At 54.1% G+C, this 12,527-nt stretch overlaps 2 non-coding genes across 2 annotated transcripts; one reads left to right on the plus strand and one right to left on the minus strand.

Moving 5' to 3' along the window:
* The first annotated feature begins 9,804 nt into the window (after positions 1-9,804).
* TRNAH-GUG (transfer RNA histidin (anticodon GUG)) lies at positions 9,805-9,876 on the plus strand. The gene has a single exon. It is a non-coding gene; the product is annotated as a tRNA-His (tRNA).
* Positions 9,877-10,781: 905 nt separating this feature from the next.
* Positions 10,782-10,853, minus strand: TRNAH-GUG (transfer RNA histidin (anticodon GUG)). The gene has a single exon. It is a non-coding gene; the product is annotated as a tRNA-His (tRNA).
* Positions 10,854-12,527: the final 1,674 nt, after the last annotated feature.

The following is a 12,527-nucleotide window of genomic DNA, read 5'->3' on the forward strand; positions in this document are numbered from 1 at the left end:
CTGAATCCCCCGAAGGCCATGAAGAAAGAAAAGGGCCAGGTGCTCCAAGAGCAGGACACCCACAGAGGTCCCACTGCAAGCTGTGAAGCTCACAGGGAGCAGGGGCAGGTGCCACAGTGTGTCCCTGCGTGTCCTCACACCATGAGCCGTGGTCCTGCACAGTGTGGGGACAGATGCTGGCATCTTGCTCTCAGGGTGCCTAGCTGGGGAGAGAAGTATCTCATGGTGACCTCTTTCCTACCAGCCCTGTGCAGGAGGGACAGTGAGGATGGGGCTGCCAAGGAACTGAGCTTCTGTGCCAGCCTGGCATGGTACATGCCCAACATGTGCCCAGAGAGCCCACTGAGTCCCAGATTTCCTGCTTCGTTGAGCACACACCGGCTTGAGAAACCCATCCAAATTTGCCAGGTCCAACTGGACAACACGGGAGCTTCCTCCAAAGGGAGAAGAAAGCCATGAAACCCAGAAAACAGCCCTGGAAATTTCAAAGCATGGGGATTGCAAGATGCAAAAGGCAGCAGGAGAAAAAGCACTTTCAGGAACAAAGTGATCACCAGGCAGTGTTTGCAGCAGTCTAGCAGCAGACCTCGTTCCCAGGCTCTCAAATGGAGATGAAGAGACTTATTAAAATGCAGAAAAGGCAGAGATTCTCAATAAATTTGCCTGTCCAGCATTTGGAAGGAAGCAGGGCTAATGGCACTTGAGATTGAAAGCACTTCCACCCTCTATTAGTAACCAAGGAGGATGTTCAGCAACAGCTGTTGGAGATGGCTCTTGTTAAATCCTCAGGCCTGGAAAACACACGCTCAGTGTCTCCAGAGAGGGGACTGAGGAGGGATCTAGCTTTGTGGTGGTGTTTGGTTTTTTTAAATACCACCATATTAGAGGAATTGCATAGGTTCTTCCTTCTTATCCAGTCCTGGCACATCCTTCACATTGCTCCCTCCTTGGAGAGGCAGCTGTGCCAGGGCCACGCTGGGGTTTGACAAAGGTCTGTGGTCCATGCCCATGCAGGACCCCAGCACCTCCTCACCATTTGCTGGGCCTGTTTCTCTTCCAGGCTGGCCCAATGTAGCCCTGTTCCCTGATCTGTGCCTCTGAGGGATCACCTTCTCACCTCAGGCTTTCAGCAGAGCTTGGAGGGGCATCAAAGTCCCTGGACTCAGCCGAGCCCTCAGATTCGAGCTTCCCCTGGATGTTGGCTTCCCCTTGGCCAAACCACCCAGGCAGCAGCACAGGCAGCAGGTGGAGAGAGCACAGCTGAGGTGAGAGCCCCCTGGAGACTCCTCTGTGCTTGGGGAGCTTTAAGGAGCTCCAGAAGGAGACCAAATGACCTTACCACCTGCAAGGCCTGGCACAGGCTGCTCATATTCTATTCTGCAGTCACGACGAGAGGCTGGTGACATCACTCTGTTCACAGTGGCTCACTTCAGGTTTGGAGGAGCAGTGGCAGATTTCTACATTCTCCTGCCAAAGCCAGAATCTGTCTGCAGCTCGTGCTGCAGCTGGTGCTGCTCCAATCCCAAGTGTTTGCACTCTCCCTACCTTATTCCTGTCAGGACCCAGGTTTGATGGCTGCACTGCAGAGACTAACCCCAGCACCACAGTGGTGGCTGTGATGCCACTCTGCCTGGGGGTCACTGTGACAGATGGCTGTCATGGGGTGCTCTAGGGACTGGCAGATGGGAGAGGATAGGGGAGCACAGGCTGCACCGCTTGCGTGCCAGACTCCACGTTTTAGCTTCTCTCTCATGCATCCCCAGGTAGGATGTGCAGCCCTGGGGGCTGCCTGCTGCTGGCACTGCCCACAGCCCATGGAGCCCCCAGGAAGGAGGGAAGGATGGCTATGAAGCTGCACACAGTCCTCAGGTAGGAATATAACAACCCATGGCTGTGCAGAAGTGATTTGTGGTTCACTCTGAGGGACCATGGGAACAGGGGAGGCAGAAGGGCTTCCTGCAGTTGTGTGCAAGGATGCAGGGCTGGTCCTCTGCACTGGAATCTGCTCCCACCCTGTTCTCCACCTCTGAAGAGTCCAGGAGCTCTTTGCTGAGATCTCCAGGCTGCTGCTGACAGCATTGCCCTTCCTCTTACCAAAGGAGCTCTTTGCCTGGGTAAATCCAGACAGGTCAGAGCATGCACCAGGAAGAAAAATCCAGGTAATGTCTTCCGGGCTGCTGCTAGCCCAGCAGAGAGCTGTGTGCATCCTCATCCATCCTCCGGGGCCTGAGGAGCTGCTTCTGCTGCCTGAAGTGGTCGTGGTGCTCACGCCCAGCTGGGGACAGGAGCCCTGTTTGGCCAAGAGCAGCACACAGCAGCTTCCACAGCTGGGCTGAGGAGGGATGGTGCCATGGATCATGGCAAAGCTTCCCCTCCGCTTTATCCTGGGGTGGTGCGGGCACAGCGCAGCGTCCCCCAGGCAGGCAGCAGCAGCTTCCTGTGACTCAGAGTCCCTGCCCCTGCACACTCCCGGCTGACTCACCCCAGGTAATGTGGGGGCTGAGGCTCACACTTGCCCACGTGTCACTTGAGTCAGGTGCTGGGTCCACTCCTTCCCCTGATGCCAGCATCGACCCTGGCTTGCAGGAAGCCTGCAGCTCCTGGAATCTCCAGCTGCTTCTTCCACAGCTTCAAACAAAAGCCATTTGCAGGAGATTTGGAGTGGATATGTGCCTGCTCCTTTCCTCCCCAGGAGCAACCCACATCCACCCCCTTGTGCAGCACAGCAGGGACCAAGAGAATGTCACATCTGCTGGGTGACAGCCGAACCATCTCCGGGCCCTGGGTACAGCAGGGGACGTGAGGACTGGAAGGTGGCAACTGTGGCACCAGAATTGCTTCCTGGGAGGCAGCCAGGGAGTCCCAGGCTGATAAATGACACATCTGTTCTCTGCAAATGAACAAAAATTGGCATACGGAGGAGGAAACTGGCATCGTTAGGGAACAGATGGATAAATATGACATATTGGGGAAGAGTTGATACAGCTCTCTTGCAGTGAATTTCTCTTTTCCACAGTTAGTGCTTTCTTGGAAAAAGCCAGCAGGCCCCTGAGGTGATCCAGCAGAAGTCCCTGCATTTCCACACGCAGATCTTTTGACAAGATGAGGTCAACGGCAGAATCTGCAATAATATTGAATTATTCTGGAAATTGTGGATGCATGGTAAGCATTGCAGGAGGACTTTGAGAGGCTTAGGAAGCTGACAATAAAATGAGACAAAAGCCAGTGTTAGGGAAGTGACACACATGGGGAAACCAAGCCCAGGCTCTTGTCCACAGTGATGGGTTCTGAGACTGGGAGCTCTGACAGTCTGTGAAACTGTCCCCTCAGCAAAAGTCAAAACCTCAAAGACTCTCTGTCAAGCTGATAGGAAGGATCAGGAAAAAGGAGAGATGAAATCAGAGATATCACTATTCCCTAGCCAGTACCAGTCTGCATGCATTTCTGGCCCCCCTTTTCCAAGGATACAGCAGAGCTGGAAAATGTGCACAGAAGGGCAGCAGGAGGATCCAAGGTCTCTGCACATGGGGTCCCTGAAGGACCAGGGCTCTTTGGCACAGGAAGGAGACAGCTGGGATCACAGAGCAGAGATCTGCACAGCAGGGGGAGGTGGGAGAGGCTGAAATAACAGTGATAACACAAGGAGGAGACTCAGCACACAGGGGCCCTCTCTGCCAGGGGCTGCTGCAGATGCTACGTGGTTTAGGAACAAGAGCACACGAACTCCACAGAAAAAAATCCATAAATACATATTAAATACAAGGACTAGCACAAAGGAGACTTGTGAGATTTTAGAGGCAGGGATGGTGTCCAGGGGAAGTGTTGCTACACATTTGCACCAGGAGACCATCAAAGCCTGGGCAGGATATGCACAAAGCATGTGTCTTTACCAAATGGAGCAAATTTCTGCAGGCACTTTTTGCAGCTTTCCAGCCTTTCTGTTATGCAGTTGATAGTATAATTGAGGCAATGCTAATTGACCAAAAGAAGAGATGACAACTTGCTGAAAGACATCTGCCAGCTTGGAGCCAGATCCATTGGTCATCACCTCGAGCCTGGTCCCTGCCTCTGCTCTCTGCACTGACAGCCTCTGCACATCAGCACCCCGAGTGTCACAGCTGCTCTGTATGTGGTCCATCATCTCATTAACACTTTGACGAGGTGTGGAGAGCACTGGGGAACTTCATTTCCACAGGTTCAGGTGCAGCATCCTGGAGACAGGCCAGTGAGAGAGCTGGGTGACAAGAGAGGAGAGAAAAATGACTGCAGGATTGACACCCAGAGGGGGGGGAACACTTCTTTAACTGACAAATGCAAGGTTTGAGGGAAATTTCCAAGCAGTCATTATGCAAACTCTTTGATTTCTTTTTTGTTTTTGGGTTTTTGGGGGTTTTTTTGGTTTGTTTTTTGGTGGGTTTTTTTTTTTTTTTTTGGGTTTTTTTGTTTTGGTTTTTTGTTTTTTTTTTTTGGTTTTATTTGCAAAATCATTGAGTGTGGGCTCAAGTGCCAGAGAGCTGAATTCTCCCCACTCAGGTCTCCTGGGGACAGGGGAAGCAAGACACAGGAGCTTTCCTGGAACAAGACCAGGATTATGACAGGAAAAACTCATGACAGATGCTGGCTTGGTGGCAACAGCTCAGTTATATCATGCAAATTGCATGGCCTCATCCAGCCACCCACTTCCCCACTCTGACAGCCAGGTGGATGCTCTTGGGCCTTCAACCACAGCACAAATTCAGTCCTTTCATTGCTGGCCCTCCATTTTTGGCTTTTATTTGCTCTTACCAAAGGGTTTGATCCTGCAAGGACAAAACAGCATCCAGCTGGGATAAAATGCCTGAATCCCTCCTCTGAATGAATGAAGGAAATGGGACCAGCTGTGAGAGCATGGATCTGAACTCAATAGCAAGTGGTAAAGTGGAATTGATTGGAGCTGCCTGCCCTCATCGATCTGAGGCTGAGCAAACTGAGGAGCTGGCGCCTTTGCAGCTCAATCAGAGCCATGTGCTGGTGGGGGCTGTGCTGTGGGGCTGGCAGGGGACCTCAGTGCCCCGGGAAGGGGTTAATGGTGGGTTTGATTAATCCAGCAGCCACAGCCATGCTCTCACAGCTGGGTCCTTCTCCAGACAGCTTTATGTTGCCTGTGGGCAACACCCACCCTGGTATCTCCTTATATCTCTTAATAGGGCTGTCATCAGCTGTCAGGAAGATGGGCTCAGTGCACAAGAGCAAAACAGTGGCCATTGCTCCCACAGAGAGGGGATCAATTGCAATTGCCACCAGCCCAATTTCTCTGAAAGGGCTGAGAGGCAGAAAATGAAGGTGAATTCAGAGATGAGTGCAAGAAGTGGGGAGGTGAGGGCTGGCAGGCTGCCTGGCAGCTCATGGTGGCCTGTCTTCTGCCCATTCAGCAGCACAAGCCTGGGTTAAGAGGTGGCTGTGTGCAGGCCATAAATCCCTGCAGCTGGAGGAGGCTCCTGCTGTGCACAGACAAAGGCAGAGTGAGAGCTGGGGCTGGCAGCTGGAATCAGGCAGGGCACACACAGACGTGTGACAGCATTTATTTAGGGCTGCAGGATGGCTGCTTCTCCCCTGGGACACTTTCCTCACATTCCATCTTCAGCTGGATGCTGGACACGCCAGGGAAGAGCTCAAGAGGCTGCTCTGAGCTGTGCTCCCTGGGTTTTGGACAGGACAGCTTTGATAAATCCCTGCTCCATACATTTTGGGTAGCATTTTCTTTCATTTCTGAGCATTGGAGCCAGGCAAGGGCATGTCAAAATACAACCAAGCAGACAATCTTTCTGTTAGATCCTGTTTGCCTTCCCTTCCAGTTTTCTTGCTGGCAGACTGGAAAATATCCTTTGAAGTTCAGGCTTTGGAAGAACCAGGACCACCTCATGTGCTGTCGTGGGCTCATAAAGCCTCTGGAGAGCATCACAGCTGAACACTCCTGTCAAGGGATGCTCAAGTTGTTCTCATTCAGTCCTCAGTGCATGTTTCATGAGCTACAATCACAGAATGGTGGTTTGGGTCAGAAGAGACCTTAAAGCTCATCTCAATCCACCCCCTGCCATGGGCAGGGACACCTTCCACTATCCCAGGTTGCTCCAAGACCTGTCCAGCCTAGCCTGGAACACTTCCAGGGATGGGGAAGCCACAGCCTCTCTGGGCAACCTGTGCCAGGGCCTCACAACCCTCTCAGCCAAGAATTCCTTCCCAATATCCCATCTGACCCTGCCCTCTGGCAGTGGGAAGCCATTCCCCCTTGTCTTGTTACTCCAGGCTTTATCCAAAGCCCCTCTCCAGCTCTCCTGGAGCCCCTTTAGGCACTGGAAGGGGCTCTGAGGTCTCCTTGGAGCCTTCTCCAGGTTAAGCCCCTTACTTCTCCCAGCCTGGCTCCAGAGCAGAGGAGCTCCAGCCCTCAGAACATCTTTGTGGCCCTAGAAGAGGATGGTGAGGACAGTATGAGGTCAGGTTGATGGCAATTGTCTCCCAGTTCAGGTGTTTTGTCCTTCACTCCTAAAACCCACACAAACCTTCACCTTCAAATTGTCCCAGCCCCAGAACCTTTCCCTGCTCCTGCCCAGCATCCAGCTCTGCCCCAGCAGTGCCTATGGGATTCTGGGCATGATGGTAGAGTTGCTCTGATTTCCTTAGGAAGGAAGGTGGGATTTCCACAGCAGAGCAATTTCCAAGTTGGATTAGTGGCCTCTGAATAGCCAGAGAGGACAGCACTGGCCTGCACTTCTGCTTTTCCATCACCAGTAAAACACAGAGCACCTCCTCGGATCCATCCTGCCTCCCCAGCACCAGCGCTGCTCCTGGGGCTGCTTTAGCAATCTGTGAGAAAAAGAGGAGGTGGTGGGGATTCCTCTGCCTCCCACCTGCCTTCCTGAGGCTGGGCAAGGAGACCAGGGGCTGCCCCAGTGAGGGAGCAGCTGGGGAGGCTGCTCGAGGGGCAGAGCAGCCTAGACAGCCGTGCAGTGATGAATTGCCCTTGTCCCTCTGCCAGCTGCAAGATTTATATTTGTGCCACAGAGTGGCAATGTCTGGGTGCAGCAGCACTCTCTGTCTGGCTGCACTGGTGTTTTGACATTCCAGGCACCTTTAAATCCCACTGAATGCAACCCACAGGCATCAGAGGGCTCAGAGAAAAGACACTGAGGGGCAGAGCAGGGTGGGAAGAGCCTGGAGCAGCCATCCTGGCTGGGTGCTGAGCATCCCAAAGGGATCAGGTTACCCAGCAGACAGATGGGGCTCTCAGTGCTCCCACAAGCTCATCTCTTTTCCTTCATCCTGGCAGGCCCAAACCATCTGGACCAAACAGCACGTGGCAAAGGGTGGTTGGGGCCCTGACAACCAGGCAAGGTTCCCTTAGGAGTGCTCACATCCCAGTTCTGTGGGGAGGGCAGCCTACAGCAGAAAGTTGCTGGGACAGGCCAGCACCGATGCCAGCGATGGGTGGCAGCAGTTTCTCGCCTCCTCCTTCTCATCCACACCCCATACCTTATCTCTGGTCCTTTTGCACCTCCCTGCTTACTTCCATGTTTGGCTGACTCTCCTGGATGGCTGCAGTGTTATCTCAACCATGCCTGTTCCAGCAGCTGAGGTCATTGTAATTCTGTCAACTTCCACATTCTAGAAACATCTGCCAAGAAGCCAAATCACAGGCTCCACTTCCTCCTCCAGGCCACCAAGGAGCCCACACTGTGTGCCCTGTGTGAGCAGTGCCCAGCATCCACCTACCCACCCAAACATGGGCTCTGCATCCTGCCAGGCCAGGAGCTGGGATAAAGCCATGGTGACACCAGCCTCAGGGGTCCCACTCTGCCTGCCCACGCAAATCCCCAAGGAGCAATCTCCTGGTCATTGTCTGTGCCTCTGTGGGTTCTCTGTCCCCACCAGCCATGGACAGCGTGTCCTGCCAGAGCGTGCCCCAAAATCTCCTGTGGGTCCCACTCCTGCCCTTGCCCAACACAGCAGCTGTCCAGACTAACATGGAGCTGGGCTTATCCCTTCACCAGGGACATGGCCCAGCTCATGGCATGGTGCCACTGTGGAGGAAGGGACAAGAGACCAGGCACAAGGCAGCCCAGGGACTTCTTCCCTTCACAAGCTCATGAATTGGGATTCAGAGGTTGCAGTGATCCCACCTCTACAGCTCAGCTACATCTGTCCTGCAGGGGTCTGTTGGCTGGATTTGTGTCCTCAGTGCAGTCAAGGGGATGATGATAGTGTTAAAATCCTCGGGCATGGGAGGAGAACCACCTATCTCGCTGCACCTGCTTTGTTCCAGCATAAGGACACAGATGGGGACAGGGCCAGATGAACAAAAGCAATGTCCCTGCAGCCCCATTAGAGGCACGGACTGGGATCTTAGCGCGTGGTCAAGAGAGGGAGAAAGGTGGGACTGGAGCAGGACAGAAGCACGTGGACACTCAGATCATTCAGATACCCCTTCAGCATCTCCTGGCCAGCCAGTTTGACATGGGAGAGCATCTCCCACTGCAAAGGATCCCAGCATTGCTGAAGGACCACTGGTGCACACCAGCAAACTGCTGAGGACAGGACGAGCTGGTCATAGACAAAGGGAGGGTACAAAAAACCATTCTGTCTTCCTCCACCACTCTGAGCTCTCTTGGGCTGGTTGTGAGCAAGATGAGCTCAGAGTGGCAGAAGCAATTACTTCACAGAGTAATCAAGGCACACAGGGCATTTCTCCAGTTTGCCCCAAGCCTCAGGAAGACCATTGTAGATGTAAGATTTTCCAGCTGCAGCAGATACACCAGGAGGATGGGGTGCAGGGACATGGCCAGCAGCATTGTAGGAGTCCCCTGCCACTCCCTGTACCCCCTCCCAGGGGAGGTGTATGTGTGTGTATGACACTCGCTGAGCTCATCCCGTGTGAAGGAGCTGATGTTTCTGTGATCAGCTCCAGCTCTTCAGAAGGAATGAGTCATGCTGTGATAAGTCTAAAATATTTTATGTCAGGAATTCTTTTTGATCCCAGGTGTTTGGAATTCTTTGCATATCTGTGAAAATGAAAGAACCTTTAGTACAGGGAGCAGGAAAGCAGCAGCAGTGGGAGAGCAGAGCCATTAGGTATTGATATGTGCTCGAGCAGGAGAAACAAGGAGTCCAGCACAGACTGATACCTTTAGATGTTTCAGGGGCATAAAATCCTTAGTCCCTCTCTTTTCTCCCATCCCTCTGTGCCTAGTTGTCATTAATCCTGTGGTTGGGAGAAATTTTACTACCTGAGAAATACGCAGGGGAGTGAGAGGTGAGGTTGCGGCTGAGGGAACGGGGTTACCCTAGGATATGGAGGGCTGGGATGAGGGGAAGGGTCAGGCTCAGGGTCAGAGCAGGGAGCTGGGCCGAGAGCAGAGGATAAAGGTGAGGGGGTGAGCGCCGCAATGGGGTCAGACACGGAGCGAGGCTCGGGGCTGGGGCCAGGGAGTGGGTGAGGGCCGTGAGAGCTCCGGGGCCTCGGCCCGGGACCCTTCACCAGCGCCCCGGCCCCGCACGGGGAACACGGGACGGAGCCCCGGAGCTGCGCCCGGGGGGCGGAGCGGGAGCGCCCAGAGGCAGCCCCGGTGTGACACTGTTCACGCAGAGGCAGCCCCGGCGCGGCACTCCCGGTTGACGTAGAGGCAGCCCCGCTGTGCCAGGGGACAGCCGGCCCCGGCCCCGCTCCGCCGCTCCCGCCTCACCCTCACCCGGCCCCGCCCCAGCGCGCGTCAGCGCCCTCAGACACAACACCCGCCGCGCCGAGCCGCTCGCACAGAGCCCCGGTAGCGCGCCGTGATCGTATAGTGGTTAGTACTCTGCGTTGTGGCCGCAGCAACCTCGGTTCGAATCCGAGTCACGGCATCGCCCGGCGGTACCACGGCACACGGGCTCTCATTTTTGACTTTTCTCCTCAGCCCCCGCGTGCTCTGGTTCTTTGTCACGTCGCGCCAATATTTCATTTTTCTTTCTTTTTTTCTGTCGGTTGCCGGCGGGGCTGCGGGGTTGAGCTGGGCCCGGCGCGGGGGAGTCCGCTAGCGCCGGGGAGAGAAGGAGCGGAGGGACTGAAAACAAGAAAATAACATAAGATGAAAAAAAGAACATAAAAGTAGAAATAATAAATTAAATTATAAAATTAAATTTTAAAATACACGAAAATGGAGAGGAGAGGAGAGGAGAGGAGAGGAGAGGAGAGGAGAGGAGAGGAGAGACTGAGGTACAAAGTAAGAGTAAAATTGAAATAAAAATAGAATTGAAAAATTATGTTAAAATAATATATATATATATATATATATATATAAATTGTACCACTAGATAAAGTAAAATAAAAATAAATATTAAAAAATAACTACATAATGAAATTTAAAATAATAGGAAATGAACTATTAAAATAAAATGAACTATTAAAATAAAATATAATAGAAAAAACGAAACGAAATATAACAATTGATAACATAAAGGTAAATAAAGAAATAAAAATTAAAAATAGAAAAGAAGAAAATTAAAGAAAATATTATTAAGCATAAGAATAAAAGAGTAAAAATTAAAAACGAAAGTGAAAATTAAGTTATGTTAAACAGATGAAATAGAATTAAATGAAAATAAATAAACTAATTTTAAAAATTGAAATAAATTTGAAATAATAAAATTAATTAAGTTCAAAATAATAAGCGAGAACAACAAACTAAAATTATGAAATAGACCCATGCGGCTGTTGAGGGGGAAAACGTCAAAAATGAGAGCCCGTGTGCCGTGGTACCGCCGGGCGATGCCGTGACTCGGATTCGAACCGAGGTTGCTGCGGCCACAACGCAGAGTACTAACCACTATACGATCACGGCGCGCTACCGGGGCTCTGTGCGAGCGGCTCGGCGCGGCGGGTGTTGTGTCTGAGGGCGCTGACGCGCGCCGGGGCGGAGCCGAGTGAAGGTGAGGCGGGAGCGGCGGAGCGGGGCCGGGGCCGGCTGTCCCCTGGCACAGCGGGGCTGCCTCTGCGTCAGCCGGGAGTGACACAACACACCAGGCTGGCTCTGAATGTCCCGTGAGTGTCATACGCAGGGCTGCCTCTGGGTGCGCCGTCAGTGACATACCGGGGCTGCCTCTGCCTGTCCCGTGTCACACCGGGGCTGCCTCTGGGTGTGCTGCGAGTGCCACATGCGGGCTGGGGGACCTCGCTGAGGCGCGCTGAGGCCGCTCAGCCCAGCGTCGCAGCCGCCGCTTTCACGCTTTCTCCCTTTGTCACCCACACGCTGCCCTGCGCCCTGCCGCCCTCGCTGCCCAGCCCTGGGCAGCTCTAGCGGGATTGCATTGGCCGAACCCGCGGGGAGAAGGCGCGACCTGGCACGGAGAGCGCTTTGTTTACGGGCAGCGTGCGGCACCTGGTGCCCTGAGTGCCCCGTGGCATCGCTAATCACCAATGTCTGAACTGACTCCTGCCAACCTCGCTCTGGCACCCTCGGAGCCACATCACCGCTCCCTGTGCAAACAAAGAGAGGAGCTACCAGCAGACCACACAAAACTGGGCATAGGATTCCCATCATCCTGCATGAAAAGGGGGATTTGGACACACAGTGCAAGGGAACGTGTTTGTTGGCTTCCACCCCGTCCTTCTCAGGGACCAGGGGACATGGCTTCATGCCACTGAAGCCTTGGAGGCCACGTGTGGCGCACTCTGTTTTCCTTTGGGAAGCGTTTCCCGGGGTGCGGTACAAGTTTGATTTCTACTTTCAATATTTCTCCTGCATGCTCGTTTTGCCAAGGGGGAAAGTCCCTCGGCTGCCCCTCCTTTGGATGGCACGGTGCCCTGCACGGCCACGCCGCTGGGCTTCCCTGCCGGCCCTTCCCGGCAGCCGGGCGTGAGCCACGGGAGGAGCCGGGCGGCCCCGGCGCCGCAGCGCCCAGCCCAGCTCTTTGGACCGAGCTGTTAATGGGTAACCGGACACGGGACCGGGAGCTGCGGGGCCGGCAGGGCTGAGGGTGAGTGCCGGGGGACGGCGGTGCCAGGGCGGGGGAGCCCTGAGGACACGGAGGGCACGAGGCCACCGGGGCTGTGAGGACTCGGGGGATGAGGGACACAGGGCGGGGGGTGCCGCGGCCACGCTGCTCCAGAGCCTGCGGGGGACGCAGGGAGCAGGAGTGAGCAGGGACACAGGTATGCAGGGGGCACTGGGGACACCCGTCTGCTCCTTCCCTCGTTATCTCCTGTCCATGTGGTCCCGCTCCCGAGGGGACAGCAGCCAATGAGACTGCACCAAAACAAGAGATTTTGGGGCTGGCAGGGTGGGGGACAAGGAGGTGGCATCAGCCCTGGTGGGCACTGAGCCTGAGATGGTGGCACAGCCAGAAACCTGGGGTGGTCCTGGAACTCCGTGAGATCCTGGAGGGGTCACTGAGCCCACATGGGCACTGGGGAGTGTCCTTGGAGTGGTGATGGACTTGGGGAAGGGGGTCCTCCTGATCTCTGCCAGGGTCCTGGAGAGACATCCCTGAGCACCAGGAGCACCAGCGATGTTGGA

This window comes from Molothrus ater, chromosome 13 (genome assembly GCF_012460135.2).
Source record: "Molothrus ater isolate BHLD 08-10-18 breed brown headed cowbird chromosome 13, BPBGC_Mater_1.1, whole genome shotgun sequence".
NCBI lineage: Eukaryota > Metazoa > Chordata > Aves > Passeriformes > Icteridae > Molothrus > Molothrus ater.